Here is a 19,059-nt window from a genome sequence, read left to right as displayed (position 1 = left end):
AACAAATATAGTGCACAAAAATAACATCATTAGAGGAAAATATTTGAATCAAAATTCCTAGTCCAAGGTAGTTGTTAAAGTCACTTACTTTCATTCGTGAATTAGGGACATACGCTGCAATACAGTGCTGTTTTTTAATCTATTCCTTTACTATGTACTATCTGAAAAGTAAATATAACACTTTTTTTTCTTCCAATGGTATCTTTATAAACAAAGACAGGCAATTTCCTTAAGGAAATCTTTTTTTTGGTATTTTGTAGTAGAAAAAGATCAATTTTTTTCTTTTTTCTTTTTTTTTTAAATTTTTCTTTTGTCTTTCGTTTTATTTTTGTATTTTCTTGCCCTTTTCTGAACATAAATGTCTAGATCAGTGAAGAGATCCTTGACCCTCCACTAATCATTTGCATTTTGAGATGGATTCAAGTCAATGACCTATAGATTAAAAGCACTATAGCCTGTTACCAGTCTACCAAGAGAGTTTATCCTAGTGTTAAATGTCATTTAGCAAAGAGAGTCTCTACTTTGTGACCTTCTACATTTAATTGTTTAAAAAGGAATTAATCCTAAAATAATTAATGCCCATTTATATTGTTATCATGTATCTGTAGGCTTCTGTTCACTCTAGGTATAAATACACCAGCATTCACTCTTTTTTTATCCTTCACGGTTCCATCTCTGAAATTGTAATTCACAGTCAAGATATCTGTCAACACATTGCTCCTTTTGCTGGTTGATAATTCATACAGCAATGGAAACTATCTTCCAAGTACCACCTACCTTTTTAATAATTCAAGATATTAAATAAATAAAATGAACTATGTACTTGCTGCCTTATTTCTATAAACTTGCTCATCCCCCTCATACACATTTCATGATAAAAGCTGTAGGTTAAGAGACACTGATAAGTCATCACCACAGAAAGGGAAGTTTCAACCACGAAAAACTTTGCTTTTCTAACTTACTCTTTCTCTACAAGAGGAGACAACTTCCAGTTGCTGTCACTATGAGTGTGACAATTACTTAAGTTAGCCAAGTTTCATGCATGAAGTCCATATGTTTATACTGTCTGTGCTTTTAAGCAATTATAACAAAATTCAAATCCCTTCATATGGAATGAAGTTTAACACAGAATTTTTAGAATTCAATTATTTTTAATTTTTAGTATATAAAAATCTATACTTTCTGTATTTCTATAATTTTATTTTCTTTAACTTTTCAATTGAAATAGCTTACCATATGAATTTCAGATGTAGGTGTTGAACACAGAAAAGTTAAATATTTCATTGTTACATCCATGACAATGTTCTGCTATGGTCTCCATCATGAAAGTGTTGCATTTACTGACAATGCATCTACAAAGCATACTGTGAAACAGAAAACTACTTTTTGATGCCTTATAGGCAGGGAACTGATCCACGGGAACCAAATTCACATCCTCAAGAGCTGCTTAAGAATCTTCAGACCACCAAGTTGATTTCAATGTTATGTGGCCATTTGAGCATGTGGTCTGACTACTCTGGCCTCCAATCGGGAGGTCTGGAGACACACCATCTATAACGCTGCTGATGCTTTTGAGAAAGCACGCAGGATCACCCTTGAGGAGAAAAGACAACGCGGAAAGAATTGAGCCTTGCAGAATATACCATCTAAGGAGTCTTTCTGCTGTGCCTTTTGCAACCAGACACGCCTTTCTCATATTGGCCTTTTTAGCCACCAACGCGCTTGCAAGAAATGTGGGTAGAGCCCTTCCCAAATCTTCGTTCGCGAAGTCTAGCCATGAATGAATGAACTTTTCCCCCAAGCAATCTGTAGAAAGGCAATAGCTGTATTTCACAGATAACACATCCATTAGCAGCTCAGTCTGCTTCTTCTGACCAGTGGGATTATATCACACATGGTTTTGATATCAGAACTGAAAGCAGCAGGTATCCCCTTTAATTCATTTTTTCATTACTATTGCAGACATGCATCTAGTTAGATAATACATTTTGCAACTTACTAAGAAGCAACAACAACTTTGATAACTGAAGAATGATTATTAACACCTCCCCCCCAACAAACAAACAAACAAACAGTAGGGAGAAGCCAGACCTGGTGTGCACGGGCGGGGAGGGGAGGGGGGTTGCAGAAATTCAGCTGACAAACTTCCTTGCAGACAGCCTTTTCCAGCCTGGGGGTTTTCACAGTGCGCCCATAGCTACAGGAGAAGCATTACCCAACTACTACACTGTGATGTGGATGATCTCAGTGGCATAAATGTGTTCAGTTGGTCAAATTTCTAACATGACCTTATCATCCCACGATATGACGTGGTTAAACAAGGTTTGAGGTTCTAAGTAAAGAAATATAAGTCTTCCAATTTCTGTGGCAAACCACCACTGTTAGTGATTGTTTAGGCCGGTTACATAAGAAAATGTTGGGGGTTTTTTCAGCTGGTGTTGAAGATAACAGCTCTTTTGGAGAGATGACAAAATGAAACACCCACAAAGAGAGAGGAGCAAACAGTGCTGGCAGAAGCAGAAACTCATGTCTCTGAGACTGTTGCTGCTTTGGAGACCATAGGTTAGAAAAGGAAGGCCCCCCATTGCCTTATCTATCCCTCTAGATACAGCAAAGAATTTCTAGTCTTAAACTGAAGCTGCTTTTGTTGATAAAAGGTTCACAGCACCATGGGCAAGAGTCACAGATGACAGTAAAGGGCCTGATGTCATTTGGTTTCCTCTGATACCTGTCCTCCTCCAGCAAGGCCCTAGTGGGACTGATTAGGAGGCAGCTGGATGGGATAGCCATCCTGATTAAAAAAAAAAAGTTCCTTTTGTTCCATCTGCACTTGTAGCACTGATAACAATTTATATAGTTCCCAGGTCAGTGGCTGAATAAGTACCTGAATAAATCTCACCTTTTTGTTGACTAATTTCTGACATACCATTTTTAGTCTTCAGATTTCACTCTCTTTGAAGGGTTTTGTTCTTCCTAGCTATTTATATAATATGCAGAATGAGATTCTTAGCTCCTATTTGAAGACTTAGAGATAACTGTGTCTAAGTATCTTGAAAAACCTTGTGCTTCGTGTTCCTGGAGCTACTCAACATCAAAAATAATGGAAAAGAAAAATGCAACAAAAGAAAAAAATGGGGGAGGAAGGAAAAAAAAAAGAAAAATAGTATTTCAGAGAGGGACTATGTGGTGAAACACGGTAATATAACTTTATAGCTTATATCCGTAGGGTGTTCCTTTGGGCAGCATTCTGGATGAACTTTTCAAGGACTACTTTAAGACATGCCTGCAGTCTTTGAAGTAAGCATCAAAACTCTGTGCTGCTGTTGAGCCCCCCTGCAAGAGCCCTTCACCCAGCAGGAAGGAAAGTAATGCTGCCTCTTGTGTAACTTACACTCTCATATGCATCCTTGCCCTCTCACTCCACAAATTTGCCTTCTGTGCTGCTTTAAAGCCCACACAAAATTCCTTGGTAATGCAAAGATGAAGCCTGCGAAACCTCTGCACAAGTCTTGCCAGCAGCATGCCCTTGTCTCCGTGGATTTGCGCCGTGCAGCATCATTAGCACTTAGACTGCAAGGTGCTAGGACTAAAGACTGTGTCAGTGACAAGTTTTGTCAATTGGCATGTGCAGTTATGGCGTTTGAATGAATCATAATAATGCAACATCAAACTGCCATGTGGCATCACCGGCCTGCCATGTCAGACAAAACACTGTATATCACAAAACGAATTAAATGGAAGTGAAAAAAAGCCTTGGTCTTGGCATATTTAAGGAAAAGAATGGTTTTACTCCTGCTGTAGAAGGAAACTAAAAAAAAAAAAAAAAGAAGATTGGTTGCTCAAGTATGCACATATTATAAAGCTGTCATTTACAGGAAGGAAGCAAAAATAAACTCCCCTACTGACATAGTCTAATAACTTGCATTGCTCGATGCAGAATCTGCCCAGAGCTAATGACTTCAGGTCTTGCTGACTCTGTATGGCTCAGTTCCCAGAGCCCTACCGAGCATATGGGGAAAATAGCCAGGTTTTGTACAAACACAAATGTTTGCTTGAGTTGAGCCCAGGACCAATAGAGTCTAACCATCATCTTGGGAAAGGAAGTTTTGTTGCCAAGTAAAAATTTAATCTGGAAGCTGAGAGTCTGTAAGAAATAGAGTTGTTTCCTCAGACAGTCCTTCTCTGCTATGAAAATCAAATCCATGGTAAGAGGAACAGATTGTAAAAAATTGTTCTATGAAGATATCTAAATACCTCCTAAAAAAGATTTATGATTTTAGTCTAGTCCTGAAGGGAATTTGCAGAACTGCAGGACCACTGGCACTGATGTGGGGATTGCAGACAGCACAAATTAGGCTCTAAATAATGGATCAAAAAGAGGAGCCTCAAAAGCTACTTTCTATTGCTCTCTGGGGAATAGCACAGACTATTATAAAATACTGCAGGTTGTGAAGCTCCAATAGAATTGTGCATTTAAAGGAAAGAAAGCCCCAAGGAAGATGAAGAAAGTTCAGTGGCAGTGAGCTTGGTAGAGCTACACCTCAGTACAGTAGAAGACAGTGGTACACAGGGCAAGGATGTTGAGAGGCCTTGGAGATGAACACATCCCAACCCTAAGTAGTGCTCAGACCCCTGCCCCTCAACTGTGTACAACGTAATGTAAACTTGCAATGCCTGGATGATTCAGTTGGTCCCTGTCAATCCTACATTCTGAAAATAAAGCAAAGGTGATTCTATGACCTGATGAAGAAGAGCATTCATGAGATGATGACATTCAGGTATGTCTAGTGGCTTGCTGATACCATGTTTTATCTGAGCATGATGACACCAGGAGCCATCTCTGTTCCTTGTGTCAAAAGCAGCTGCCACCATCAGCATAAAACAGCCTTTGTTACTCCAGGTTTTGTTATAAGATGCAAGACAGACCTGTCCTCAATTAAAGCTCTATAGCATGGTTATTTATGGTTCTTTTTCCAAGTGATTTTTGGTTGGAAAAAAAAGCAAGAAAAAATACAAAATCAATTATGATCAGATCTAAATTAAATAAAAGCCAAATATAAATAAATACCACATACAGATCAAACATAAATTGAAATACAGCAGAGAACAGTAGTTTATTTTCACCTGAAACTTAAACAGGCCAATATCACTGAATGCCTAGCTATCTCCAATAAAACAAGAGCTTGCTTGCCAGACTCAATCTCTGGTGATCAGCTCTTTGCAGCTACATGCAAGATTCAGTAAGAAAACAGATGGTACACTGGAGCTTTGCTTCGTGAAGAATAATAGATGAGTAGACAGAGCCTCTCAATCTCAGAGTGGCACACAGGGTGATCAGAATCCCAATCACAACCATGCTGTGATAAAAGACTCTGGATAAAGAATGAATTAAGGTGGTTTGTCTGTTTTATCAATAAAAGTAATAGTAAGATATATTTCTTACAATTCTTTAAATAGAAGACTACTCACAGGAGTGATACATACTGCTTATAAAGCAGTGTGAAGTGGGATAAATCACCCTGTCCATGTAAAGCCTGTGCGTTTTCTGCCTCTCTATCACCAGCAAAATTATTCCCTGCATTCTGTAAAAATGGATAAGAATATATAAAAAAATGCAGACCAAAATTATCCTGGCATCTTTTGTCCCCTTACTGTGAAGGCTGGCATGGGTTAGAAAACAAATCATTTGTTTTGTGTGACACTGTTTTGTTATTATGATACATTATAGACTAATGCAGGATTCTGTCATGTAGAAACATTTGAGCAAGATTTCCATATTTGAAAAATAATTTCATGTCAAGAAGGTAATAACAAGTGAAATAACATCAATATAACTAGAATATTAGGACAGCCAAAAAGTAATGACTTTGCAGCCTATGGTATTAGAAGAAAATAGCTTAAATTATTCAGCAAGTAAACTGATGTCATGTGGTCAATTCACTGCATGTTTCACATATCCCAATTAGAATTAATGTAATAATAAAGATTGATTATTAAGTAATAAGCAGTGGCCAAACAAATTACTGTAAACATAAGTCAAATCTGCTAGGACAGCATATCTCTCTCCCTCCAGTTTGAAGAACAGCCCTTCAAACAAACTAGAACTGAACAAGCAATCCTTCAAAAATATTTTCAGACTTCTTTATTCATATTGAAAATATAGATTAAGCTGTCTCAGAAGAAGTCATTGAAAAATTTGTGAATGATATTTTCTCAGTGTATTACTGTCCAAGATGTGATAATAATAAAAAACCCCAAATATTTCTTTGGGTTTACATATAAGACTGCACCACAGTTGCCCGTGCTGGTTATAGTGAAATGCGATAAACTAGGGAGGTCACGCATTTTTGTTTGTATTGCAGCACCAAATTCAATTGATAAAAGCAGACTCATTTATGAACTTCTAGATATTTTACTCAAAGTAAATAATAATTTATGCTATAGAGATTTTAATACGGAATTGAGCCCCTTCACAAACGTTGATTCAACCAGACAAGCTGCAAGGTTTCACATCTTTCATGCAATGCCATTCCTGCTTCTTGTCTTTCAGATGGTGTCAACTGGTACAAAGTTGTGCCACAACACAGTTACTGGCGGAGAATCTGTCCTTACATCTTCCAAGTCACTGTAAATAGAGCATTTTCATTCTCAGTACAAACTTATCTTTCCCACAGCTACAAAACTGAAGCTGAATCTTGGGTTCCTAAGGCTAACACCAAAAGGATTTATTAGCTGAAAAAAAAACCCCTTCATCCCACAACTTTTAGTCTGTGGGGTGGGATTCAATCTCATTTCGTATGCAAACACTGACAGAAATCCTAAAAACCCCCCGTGTAAGCCCCTTCAAGACCTTCATGTTTGTTTTCACCTCTTCTGAGTGAGTAGTTCCCATTAAACAGAAGTTCTGGCATGATGCTATTGCTGACCTGTCCTCAAATGTTGTTCTTTCACTGCTTCATTTTGTGCAAGCCTTCGGACTGCATACAGTTATAATCTCATTGTTTTAAAGGGGTTTATCACTAAGAAACAGCCAAGGAATTGGAAACAGAAGAATTTCCACCTCATGGTGGACAACACTGCTGTGAAAAGGCAGGTCCATCTTGCTTGTATGGATCAAAAGACATTGAAATACAGCTCATATCACAAAAACTTTTTCTTTTTTTTTTAATTAATATTTGGTGTTAGATCACAGAAATAATTAAGTATTCAAGAATTATTATAAAATTCACAATGGAATTCATAAGTGACTACAGGTTGAATATACCCATGCAAGGCTTAAAGTAGCATAAAGAATACATTCTACACTTTGGGATGTTAAAGAACTTTGTTATAGATTCACCTTATTAAAAATGTCCATCCACATAGTGTGTTGCCCTTGCCAGCATATGTGAGAAACACTTGATGAGATGGGAAACCGCTTGGCCTTTTCAACAAAAACTTTCCTCCAAAGTTACAGTAAACCAGTACTATCAGAAGTCAATGGTAAAGATGGCAAGCTTGAAAGACACTATTTGTTGTTTCTAAATGTTCATATAGTAAAAAAAAAGAAATACAAGACGACTGCTTGATGCCCCAGATACTTTACAGTTTGTGACCACTTTGTAGAGAACTTAACTGAGATACAGTGCTTTTGAGACACTTGTTCAAACGCGCATTGCTCTCACCAAACCTCTCCTCTTTGTCTCTTGGCATACTGTGCAGTTCTACCCTCCATCAGATTTATATGCAGTATACTCCTAGATCTTGAGATAAACTAATAGGCATCTGAAAGAGACCCCAAATGAAATATTCATGAACTGTCATAACATTCATTACCATTTTATGATTCTCTTTACTTGGTTGAACAACAACGCTTTCTAGCACTCTATTAAATCAGCTAGCAAACTTTATAAATCACCAGCTAAACTACATGAATCTGTCACTTCTTAATGTACTGTCTGGGCTCCAAAAATACTTGAGTACATGGCAAAGTCATACAACTTACAGGACTCTTTGCTGTCATTCTACAGCATTGATTTTTCTGGGCAAACTATTATCGTACTAGGAATTCACCATCTTTTTACAATTGAGTTCGAGTTTGGTAGATAGATATGCCAAAGAAACACGTAAAATCTAACAGATATTTACTTTTTCAGTGATGAAAATATAATTAGCTTATCTGGAAAAAAACGCCCAAACAAATTTGTATGAACTTACCAGTTAAAATCAAAACTTTTTCCTGAGCTATAGTGAATAGAATGGAGATATGCAGATCTAGCTAAAGCTCTGCAAGACTCCTAACGCTGGACTGAAAGCTAGCTCAGGCAACCGGAAGATGATGCTAAATCCTAGTGAACAAAAGTGGAAGTGACTGGAATTGCTGAGGACACAGATAACCTAAAGAAGAATCAGACCTGTCCATTTCCATTAACGTTGTCAGCTCTTGTTTGAGGGCCTTCTGGGGAGAGATCTTCCTGGCTGTCTGTACTGCAATTTTTCCACCTATCTCTGCGAGATAACAATAGCTCTCATTCCAACTTTTATCAATTACCTGCTGCCCAAGATCAACATGATCCTTTTATCTGTTATATTTGCTGGAGTCAACACTACACACCTTATTGTCTTCCTGCTTTTTTTTCCCCACTTCCATCAGGTTTGCTTAGCCTGTTTTTCTCCATGTTGCTTGCTAAAATCCATAATCTTTATAGTTCTTAGTCGTGAAAAATTTTAAACAATTCTCTGATGGCTGACTTTGGCCACATCAGCCTAGTCAATAATGTAGTTGAGAAAAAAACCCTGTAAGCTATTGAATAAAAAACAACACCCTGCCTCTAAACCAAAATGAAGCCATCAACTATCTCCTGATTTTATTGGTTGTAATTGCACCTGACATCTGAAATATTTTTCAATGGCATCTGCTTGGTTGATCCTACAAGATCACAGTTACAATAAGTTTTGTCTTCTGAAACTGAAATTTTCAGTATCTGAATCTTTGGCTTCTTTTCTACCATGCCCCTGATTTGTGTGGCTGATTACTGATTTGTGTGGCTTTTGCCCCTGAAACTCTGGAAGCTTAAGCTTATTTTGAAACTAATTCCTTTCCTCTAAGGAGCTGGTAGATAACCTAGAAATTATCTACACACAAAGTTAGCCTTCTGATGCCAGTCATCTATTCCTGTGATTGAATTTAAGCACCAGTTTAAGTGGTTTGTCAGGTTAGAGAGACAGAGTCAGGTTCAGGGCCCCTGACATCAGCAGGAGACATATACAGAGGCAAAATAACCTTTGGATTAGGCCAAGAGTATTTATAACCGTTACAAGAACACTTGACAAGTCTGTATATTTATGTATACATTAAAAAATTATGAAAAAGGCAGAAAATTTCAGAGTAGATTGTAAAACTTTTGTAGATTCGTTTTAAGTTACAGGAACTTTTAATTGTTGGTACAGAAACATTGCGCTAAATGATGTGAAGTATGATTTTGAAGTTCAAGTTCAGAAAAGAAAAAGCAACACAGAGAAAATTAATATTTTGGATATGTTGATCTATTAGGTTGTTGGGTTTTTTTAAGATAAAATTAAATATTTTCATTAGCCCTTCAATTTTTTTACTTCTTTCTTGTCATTAACATGCCACAGACCAGAGATTTGGCTTTAGAGTTGATTCTGAACCATTTGCAAGAAACTCCAGACTTCATTTAATAAAAAGCAGTGAAGTCCAGTCTGGCATCCTAGTCCTGGCTTCATTGACTGCAATGGTAATACTCATTATCTTAAATAGGGGCATATTTTATTTTTGGAGATTAAGTGCTATCACAAAAAGCTCTAACATCTTTCTTGTTTTTTATAAACACTTCTCTGTGGAGCACATTTCCAAAAGATGAGTGTACAAAGGTGAAAGAGCTTTCCCTGGGTCAGGTCTGAGCTTCTTTTGAAGAAGCCTGTAGTTTACATTAGAGATGTAGTAAGTAACAAGAAACATGTATCTACTGCAACGGAACTGTAGATGTTTGACTTTTTAACTTGGGAGGAACGCTTGCTTTGCAGATACCTTTCCAAATGTGATTTATTATACCTTAAGGAAACAGAACTGAGTGTTGCTGAGGTTAGCAGAACAATATGGCAAAGACACTAACAGAGCATCACAAGATGGAAGTGACTGCAAATTTTCCATTGGAATGTTTTCCCAGAGGAGAATTGCTTTTGATCAATCAACTATTTCTATAGAGAATAAGCTTTTTCCTCAAAAGTTTTCAGGTTATGAACCTTTTTGTTTTTAAAAAGTTTATCTAAAAAAACACTCAAGGAAAAATTCCATTTTTTTTTCCATGAAACCTCATTTTCATATTGCACTAACTTCAAACTTGGTATTGCATGGCACAAGTAGTGTCCTCTGCAGGTATTTGACAGCAATTTTGTTGCACTTCACATGTAAGGAAGCATAAAACCCAATAGGAAAATTAATGATTGAAGTTTGTTTTAACTGAACTTGAAAACCACTGCTTTTTGGTTCAGGATGTTTTGCGTGAACATTCCAATTTATTATTGAAGTTCTGTATATGGCAGCTTTATAGATTGCAAAGCATTCCAACTGAGATAATACATTACAGGTCAGAAGTTGATTTGGCGTTAATTGTCACATTCCATAAGCTCCAGTTGAAATTTAATGCAATATCATCAAAATTCTGTGATGCACAATACAACACATCATAATGGTACCAAAATTGTCCTGGTTTCCAAATAACTGCCACATTTTGCTTGAGATATTTAATTGTTTTGTAACAATTTCATTTTGCTTCCTGAAGCAATGACCAAATTTGCTAGGGAATCACTTCTTCAGTTTTGAATTGCAAAAATACCCCAAACCGAGACAATGAGAGTTTAGAAGATTGGCTTGTAGATTTCCATCAAACATGACAATGGCTTGGAAGTTGCTTTTGTTAAGGATGGAACATTTCCATGACAGTATCTCACACCAATTTGTATTGTTAAAATGAAATATTTATATTCTAGACGGAGAAGGTGAGATTCAGTTGCTCAAATGTGTTTGTCTGGTGACACTTGAGATATCCAAAGTATCAGTGACATCTCTGAATGACTGGCAGTGGTATACAGTACATAGGAGAAATCCAAGTTGCTCTGAGGCAACAGACAAAGGCTAGACAGCCACCTAAAATGGTGTTGACTGTCTGTTTTTTGGGTATCTGAATTGTTTCCATAAAGCATGTAATGTCATTAATCCTACCACTCACTGGGTAGCTGGAAAAACACTTTCTACTGAATTGTAAGAGAAGAAGCTATGAAGTCCATGTCTTGCTTCTGATACATATATCTTGACAGTGACCAGTTAGTTATGGACCTTGCCCAGATACCTAATAGTATAATGACATGCTTGCACACCAACAAATAAAACCAGAGTGCCTTACTTGGGTAAAATCACAGGGGAAAAGCACATGAAAGTTACAGGATTGTATACCCACGTCTGAAGTAACTATTATTCCTTAATCCTGCAAGGCTCTATCTAAGGAAATTTGTCTCTCTGCTTAACCCTTAGGAGTAAAGGAGCATTATTCCCATCTGAACTTAGTTGTCTAATTTCACTAATAAATCTAGTTAGCAAAGCCTCTGAGACCCTTTTCCTGTCAGTGGAGGCAGGCACTCTGAATTCCCTTCTGAAAGAGCCCAAGGTAAGCTTTACTCAATTGCTTTCTGCAAGGCTTACATTAAGGGATGAGATATCAGGGTCAGGTAGTCTAATATCATTCTTTATGATCAAGTAACAAAAACTTTGGGGTTTTTTGTGACTACAGCAAGAATTTTCAAGTCTGCTTTTTTCCCTAACTACTTTATTATCTCATATGAGATATTATCATATCAAACTCACATTATCTCATAAGAGAAATGCTGTTTTATAAAAGTGCATATTCTTTTACATGATATCAGGGAGACTGCCTTACATCAGACTTCCACGGCAATAGAACAAAATATAATGGTTCAGACTCTGCTTTCAGTTATATCAGCTTGGATTTTTGAGTCACCAGTGGATATAATGAAATTGCCAAACATACGTATTGGCCATAATTATAGTGCTTAGAGATAATCAGATGAAAGATTAGTTGAAATATAGTACTGTAGTCAATAGACAATAAGAAAACAATTAGTTTATCTTTTAGGAGAAGCTTGTTGCCTTTTTAAAGAAGCAAACAGGCAAAACCAACCAGACAAAACCCCAAACTCAAACCAACCCCCCCCCAAATTTATTTATTTTTAGTTTTATGGAATTCTAGCTTAATAATGTGATCAACATTTTTGATATAGACATCTAGAACTCAGAAGCAGGACAGATATGTATCACAACTATGCCTAGATGGAAAGATAGGAGAAAGATAACTTTGTGAGAAGAAAATAATTAATTTTTCCTTGGTTATTGATAAAAAAAGATATAACTTAATGAAATGAACCCTAAATAAATTAAGAGTACAATATGATCTCCAACATAAGGCTTTATTTGATAAGAACCTTGATGTACGTGGGCGAGATGGAACAGCATAAGGCCAGCTGAGCCTCAAGAGACCTTTCTACTGCTCTCCTTGGGCATGGTCACAGACAAACCTCTGCAATTCATACTCACAGCACTGGTTCCTAATGCTCATTTTGCAGGCTAGGTTTTGGTAGTGCACACAGGGAAGTTCTCCAGGCTCTAGGCCCACCCTGTCTGACTTTCAGCCATAACCCATTAGCCAGATATAAAGAAACTTGAAAGAAGACAGAAAGGAAGATTGTACAAAGCAGAGGAGCTGGCCTCAATCCAGGCAGCATATTCTCAATGGCTTCTTTACAGTGGGTTTGTGATCACTTCAGTGCCAGCCACGAGTACTATCAGACCTTCAGCAAGACCAAGACTGACCCACAGTTTGATCTGCTTTGCTCAGCAAACCTCTCTGTTCAAACTTTCATCATTGACAGAAGCAATGTCTTCAGGCATTTGAATGCCTTCCAAATCAATAACATCAGAGAGTAACTTCCCTCAAATTTCCAGAAGAAAAGCTACTAAAACAGGAATCAGATTGCTACTAACACTAGGTTGGTAAATGAAAGGAGTGCCATTCTTTGATCACCATAGGTCATTACATTAGTTGATACTTTTCAGAATCAATCAGATCTGCACCAAAATCACTACATAATAACAATATTTTCATAGAATTATAGAATAATTTGGGTTGGAAGGGACCTTAAAGATCCTCTAGTTCCAATCCTCCTGCCATGGGCAGGGAACCTTCTGCTAGACCAGGCTGCTCAAAGCCCCATTTGACCCAGCCTTGAACATTTCCAGGGATGGGGCATCCACAGCTGCTCTGGGCAACCTGTTCCAGTGCCTCACCACTCTCATAGTGAAGAATGCATTCCTAACATCTAATCTACACCTACCCTCTTTTAGTTTGAAGTCATTGTCCCTTGTCCTGTCACTAAAACCCCTTGTAAAAAACCCCTTGTTCCTCTCCAGCTTTCCTGTAGCCCTGTTAGGTACTGGAAGGTGCTATAAGATATTCCTGGAGCCTTCTATTCTCCGAGCTAAACAATTGTCAAGTTCTGTGTATCACAAAGTGATGCAACATAATTTGCCGTGATCTCTACACAAGTAAATATCAAGGGAATGGAAACACGATTTTCATTTTATGCCCTGTGACTAGACTAGATTTTACTTCTTAGTGTGGTGATTTTGGTAATTTCAAAACTATGGGCAGTAATAAGGTTCTTGTACATTAACTAGCTAGAAATAGTCTCCAGATACGTGCACCAAAGGAGTTATTTCTCAGGAGATGAGTCCTATGAGATGTTGAACATTCTGGATCCAATTCAACAGAGTATTTAAGCACATATTATTTCATTTTAAGCATAGGAGCAAATCCTTTATTTAAGCTATAGTTCTCAGTGCCTAAAAGAACTAAATTCTGTTTTCCTAAATTCACAAGCAATACAACCAGTGAACAAAATAACAATTAGATGGTGCAAGTCAAGCCATAAAGAACAAACAGCAACAATAAAGACTACTTGTTCTGGATAGCCTGTTTCCATTTAGCTTACAACCTCTCTGCTTTGCAACTGTTGTCTTATATCTATGTTTTCTCTATCACAGTTAGTTAATTCCTAAAATACAGTACACAGCATTATTAATTTCCTGAACAGCTCTCCTCCTTGAATGAGGCAGATGTTCTTCAGTTCCATACTGGCTGTCAGCTTCAATTATTGTGGAGCCAGCTGAATTCCCCCTATAATCATGGTTGTCATGCTAGTTGACTTGGAGAAAGCAGGCGTGGTCTGTGAGATGACATACATATGCCTGCATTCTCCCCACTTTCTTAAAGATCCAAAATGAATTCTCCTGTAAAAAACTGTTTAAACCAAAACCTGAAGAATTGTTTCAGAGCCAGTTATTTTTGTTGAGCATAGTTTTGGGATAAATACCAACCTCAGCGCTTCTTTGCTTTGAAAATTTCAATATGTTGAAGTCCTAATGAAAAGAACAGGCTTAAGTGCTACCCCTCATCAGAAGAGCCCTAGGATGCAGCATTTACAGCAACATTTTAGCACCATTAGCTGACCTGAAGCAGTTTTTAATTCTGATGGCTGAGAGTGAGCTGATGCATCACCACCTGGACCATTCCCAAGCAGGGTACCTCTAATAAATTTGAAAAAAGTGACTCAGATATTTGTAGTGCTGTGCTCAATTTTTCAGATCAGTAAGACAAGTCCTGTTTTGCAGGCTGTTAGTGTCCTTCCTATTCTTGTTCTCAAAAATTTTAATGAGCAATTAAAAAAAAAAGAAAAATACAAACCAAAATGAAAATTTGGCTTGTCAAGAACAAAAATGTCTGGCACCTAACTTATACACTGGAGTTTGGACTGCTTCAGTCCCCCTATGAATACAATGTCGATTTAGTGTCCAGCAGAGGAAAGAAGAATACAACATTCATAGACATTTTAGTCTTTTCATAACCTAATGAATGTATATAAGCCTGCTAAAGAGGTGGTTTTCCTTTGTTTTGTTTGGTTTTGTTTTGTTTCGTTTTTTTTCTTTCTTTCTAGAATACATGTTGGGTATTTATGCTTTTTTCTCCCAGTTGTTGAATGCTGTCCTGTAACTTTGGTTAAAAAATTTAAAGAGACAGACTCCAATAACCTGTATTTAATGGGTAATTGAATTAGGTATTTTCTCAAAACTACACATTCCAGCAATAGCTTTTTCATTGCTTCCAGCCTATACAAGCACAAGTTTGTTCAGTTATCTTCTGGCTATGATCCAGTCAGATAGTTAGATGCTTGAATGAACACAGAGAAATATTTTTACAGTGTGAAGAAATTTGATTCTTGGCTACAATACTTACCCTAAATTGCTTAGTCATGTGAAAGTATAATTTCACTAGCTAGCAGATATCCTGTCAAAATTTCACTTGCAACATGCTTTAGCTCACCAGCTTTGACCTTTATGTAAGGTCATCTACACAGCTGTTTAAATAAAATTATACACCATGATAACTCACAGTGTGCTCTGCTCATGCAGAAATGTGAGTGAACAGCTTATTGACTGTAGTGTCTGACATGACCTGTTTGTAATTAGGAAGTCAATAACCTGGATTCTTCCTCTCTTCTCCACCACCCACCTTTTCCCAAATTCCAAAAATATCTCTGCGTTCAAATAGTGCTGATTTTGGATTCCCATTCCAATTTTGCAACACCAGAATTTCCGTAACACTTAAATAATTTTCTACATTTTACTTTGGTCCAGAGGTCTGGGTGGTTGTTGTGGAAGGAATTTATGAAATAGTACAAAAACAACGTTCAAAAGAGATCTTAAAACATAGCAAGGATATAGCAGATTTTGGCTGATATTAAAATCATAACTGCATAAGAAGAAAATACTTAGCTGACAACACTGGCCAAACTATTGATGCCTCATTATTTGACCCAGTTGACAAAATAGCTACAAAGCATGATCTTCTCCCATCCTTACCACATGGCATGGAGGCCTCAGCCCTTTGCAAGATGCTATCTTATAACCTTAGCAGCATTATCCCCAGTTGACATTTTCCAGTTACCTACTTGCTAGATACTACTGGTCTCTTTCAGTACATTTACATAATGTTACAGGGCTTGAAAACATTTGAGGTTATTCCTCAAGAGAGGAACAGGGCATGCAGATAAACTAATGGAAGAGATCAAATATTTAAATAACACATGTAAAAGACTTCAGGCATCTTACATGGCATCTCAGAAAAGAGTCAATTATGGGGCACAGAAAGAATCTAATAATAACCAAAGTAGGCCAAATGCAAACATTGTCATCCTGGCAAAAATTTGAAAGAAGCTATACAAATAGCAGTGAAGGAAGACAAATATGCACACTCAGAGCATGCACACCCCAGAGTATCCTTACTGAATCCTGTGATGAGAATATGATCTACCAAGCTCAGGGAATTCCAAATTCAGATACAGCTACATTTCACCTGAAAAGCCTGCCAAACCCAAGCTACTTTGCACTCCCAAACTGCCACAAAAACACAGAAAAAAATCATGGCAAGTACTTTTGTACTTACATGATTCTTTATACTGGCTAAAAAAGGAACAATGCACAATGTTGCATCATTTTCACTAGGCTTAAAATGCAGAGGCAGCATGTAAAAGCAGCAGGAACAGTAATCAGAAGAGAATAATGCTGCAGGAAGCCCAAAGCAAGGACCCGAGTTTCAGCAATTATTTGATAATACACAATTTGCTTTCTTGCAGCTTCACATACTGAAGGATTTGCATGCATATTAAGGTACTGATAAAATACCAATGTATTCCAAGACAAAGCACACGCATAAGAACCCTCAGAAAGACACATTAAGAGTTGTTCAGTGAATGCTGAAAAACAGAGTTGTCGAAAGGATTTTTTTTCAGTATAAGCTTTCTTAAAATAAACACACATTTTTATAGACAGCATTCTCAGAAAGAATTTATTTCTAGTACAACAGGTATAAAAGTTCACCCTTCATTTAAAGTACTATTCACAATCCTACAGCCTTTTAAGCACTGTATAATTACCACATTGATGTAAGAGGATATAAATTTGCTTTCATGAAACATGTCAACATATTAAACTTCAGCAATGCATTTGTATCATTCAGGGCATTTTTGACAAAAGCTAGGTGACTGAAGGAATTGTTTTGCATAGACTCAGTTGTATTCACTGTAAGACTTCCCCAAACTCTATCTTTTGGGAAGATGTGGGTTTATATCTTAACTGGCTTTCACTAACATTCGCCCACTTCCAGCTTGCAGTGCCTGAGCTGGGATTTGGAGGGCTCTGACACATGCCCAGGTAGTGATGCTCTCCCTCCCTCTCCAGGGGACATTTCAGGACACACCAGTTCCCAGAACTCTGTTATATGTGCTGAGGGTTTGTAATTTTACACATAGCATGCACACATTGCCCTTCACAAAGGTTTTCATGCTTTTTCTCAGAAACTTAAATATTCTGGTGGAACCAGTGTGGTAAATTGGATCAATTCAGTGACATCATTTATGATATGAGACTAACCACAGCATTTTTGAAGCACAGCTAAGGGGGAAACTTTCGAGTGGAAATGAGATGGCATTTTGGAAGCAGGAAAGGGATGTGAGAATGTAAAGTGGAGAAAAAATGTACAGTCGTAGCTGTTCTCCTTAAAACCCAGACAAAACCAAAAAATATTCCCCCATTTCCTCCTTTGTACTTATCTTCAGAATCCATAGAACAATATAGAATGCTTGTCTTCCAATGCCCGATCCTTTTTTTTCTTTTTTCTTTTTTTAACCAGGGCTTCTCTTTACTTGCCCCAGATTTATTTCCTCTGATCTTCACATCAGCAGTACCGTGGCTGATCTCCATAGTCCTGCTGCAAAGCACCCCTTCCCTTCTCCTCTCCACATTTTCATGTAGTTAAGAGAATTAACTTGGCCTATCAGATATCATTAGCATTTAAAAATGAAAATAAATTTCTTCACCTCTTTTATGGATTTATCAGTTATGCTTACCTGCAAAGTGGCAGAAGCATTCAGCTCCCTCTGCTTCTGCCCCTCAATGCTATTCCACGACAACTAAAAGTACAAAGTTTATTTATCCTAGACTGGAAAATCTAGCTCTGCACCACAGCCTTACTATTAACTGAGGTATTGAATGCCAATCTTATTAAATTGTATTGTAGAAATCTCAAACCATGCTATATTCTAGTAGCAGAACTAGGTTTGCTTTTTTCTTTTTTAAAACAAACTAAAAATACTCAATTTCTCATTTTTGTACAGTAAACCGAACCTTGCAAAAGTCAAAATAAGTCCCAGTCTGATTGCAGTAAACACTTCAAAGTACAGCACAGCACACTCCCCCTCCCATCCCACCACCTTCTCATACTATTTGACTGAGGCTTTCCACCATGTGGAAACATTCTGTTTCAAACGTGCTTCTCATCTTTCAGTGAAAAGCATCTGCCTAGGCCAGATGCTTTGGTTGTCTTCTTCATTTATTTACTTGGCTGTTATTTAACATGAAATGGTTAGCACATGACAACAAATGCAAATCTACCCCTCTTGCAATAATTTCTTTCCAGACATAGATGCCTGTTCTTTGTCCTGGCTTGTCCTAGAACAAGCAGAGACTAGAAACAACTGTGTGTTTCCTGGAATAAATTTTTAGGGAAGGTGTAAACTTGCATTCATTACCATTAATTAGATCAAGCTAATTAGTAATTATTTCCATTTAAAAAGGAAAAAAATGTTTAGTCTAAATAAATCCTGATCTGTGCATGTGTGTGCTCAAGAAACTGGAGCTAATTTCTACGAGTGCATTTCATCAGGTAGAAGGAAAGTGAAGACTTATCATTAAGAGAACTGAACTGAAACTGAACAAAAAGGCATATCAGAAGTGCCACTTGCTGTATTTCTCCTTTTGAGGGTGTATATGGCTGTTTTTCCACTGTTTTAAACATATGGCGTAACAAAGGACAACTGGCACTTGAGGTCCTACAGAGGAAGTGAGTTTGGAAAGAATACTTTCAAGGAGGA

General features: G+C 37.3%; 1 long non-coding RNA gene across 1 annotated transcript in view; it reads right to left on the bottom strand.

Annotated features, from left to right (window-relative positions):
* Window positions 1–19,059, bottom strand: part of LOC113965274 — a 222,377-nt gene that overhangs the window by 22,189 nt on the left and 181,129 nt on the right. The gene's annotated exons all lie outside the window — the stretch shown is intronic.

Source organism: Neopelma chrysocephalum, unplaced genomic scaffold (genome assembly GCF_003984885.1).
Source record: "Neopelma chrysocephalum unplaced genomic scaffold, ASM398488v2 Primary Assembly neopelma1_44, whole genome shotgun sequence".
NCBI lineage: Eukaryota > Metazoa > Chordata > Aves > Passeriformes > Pipridae > Neopelma > Neopelma chrysocephalum.
Note: the sequence above shows the minus strand (reverse complement) of the source record. Positions and strands in the feature narration are given on the sequence as shown.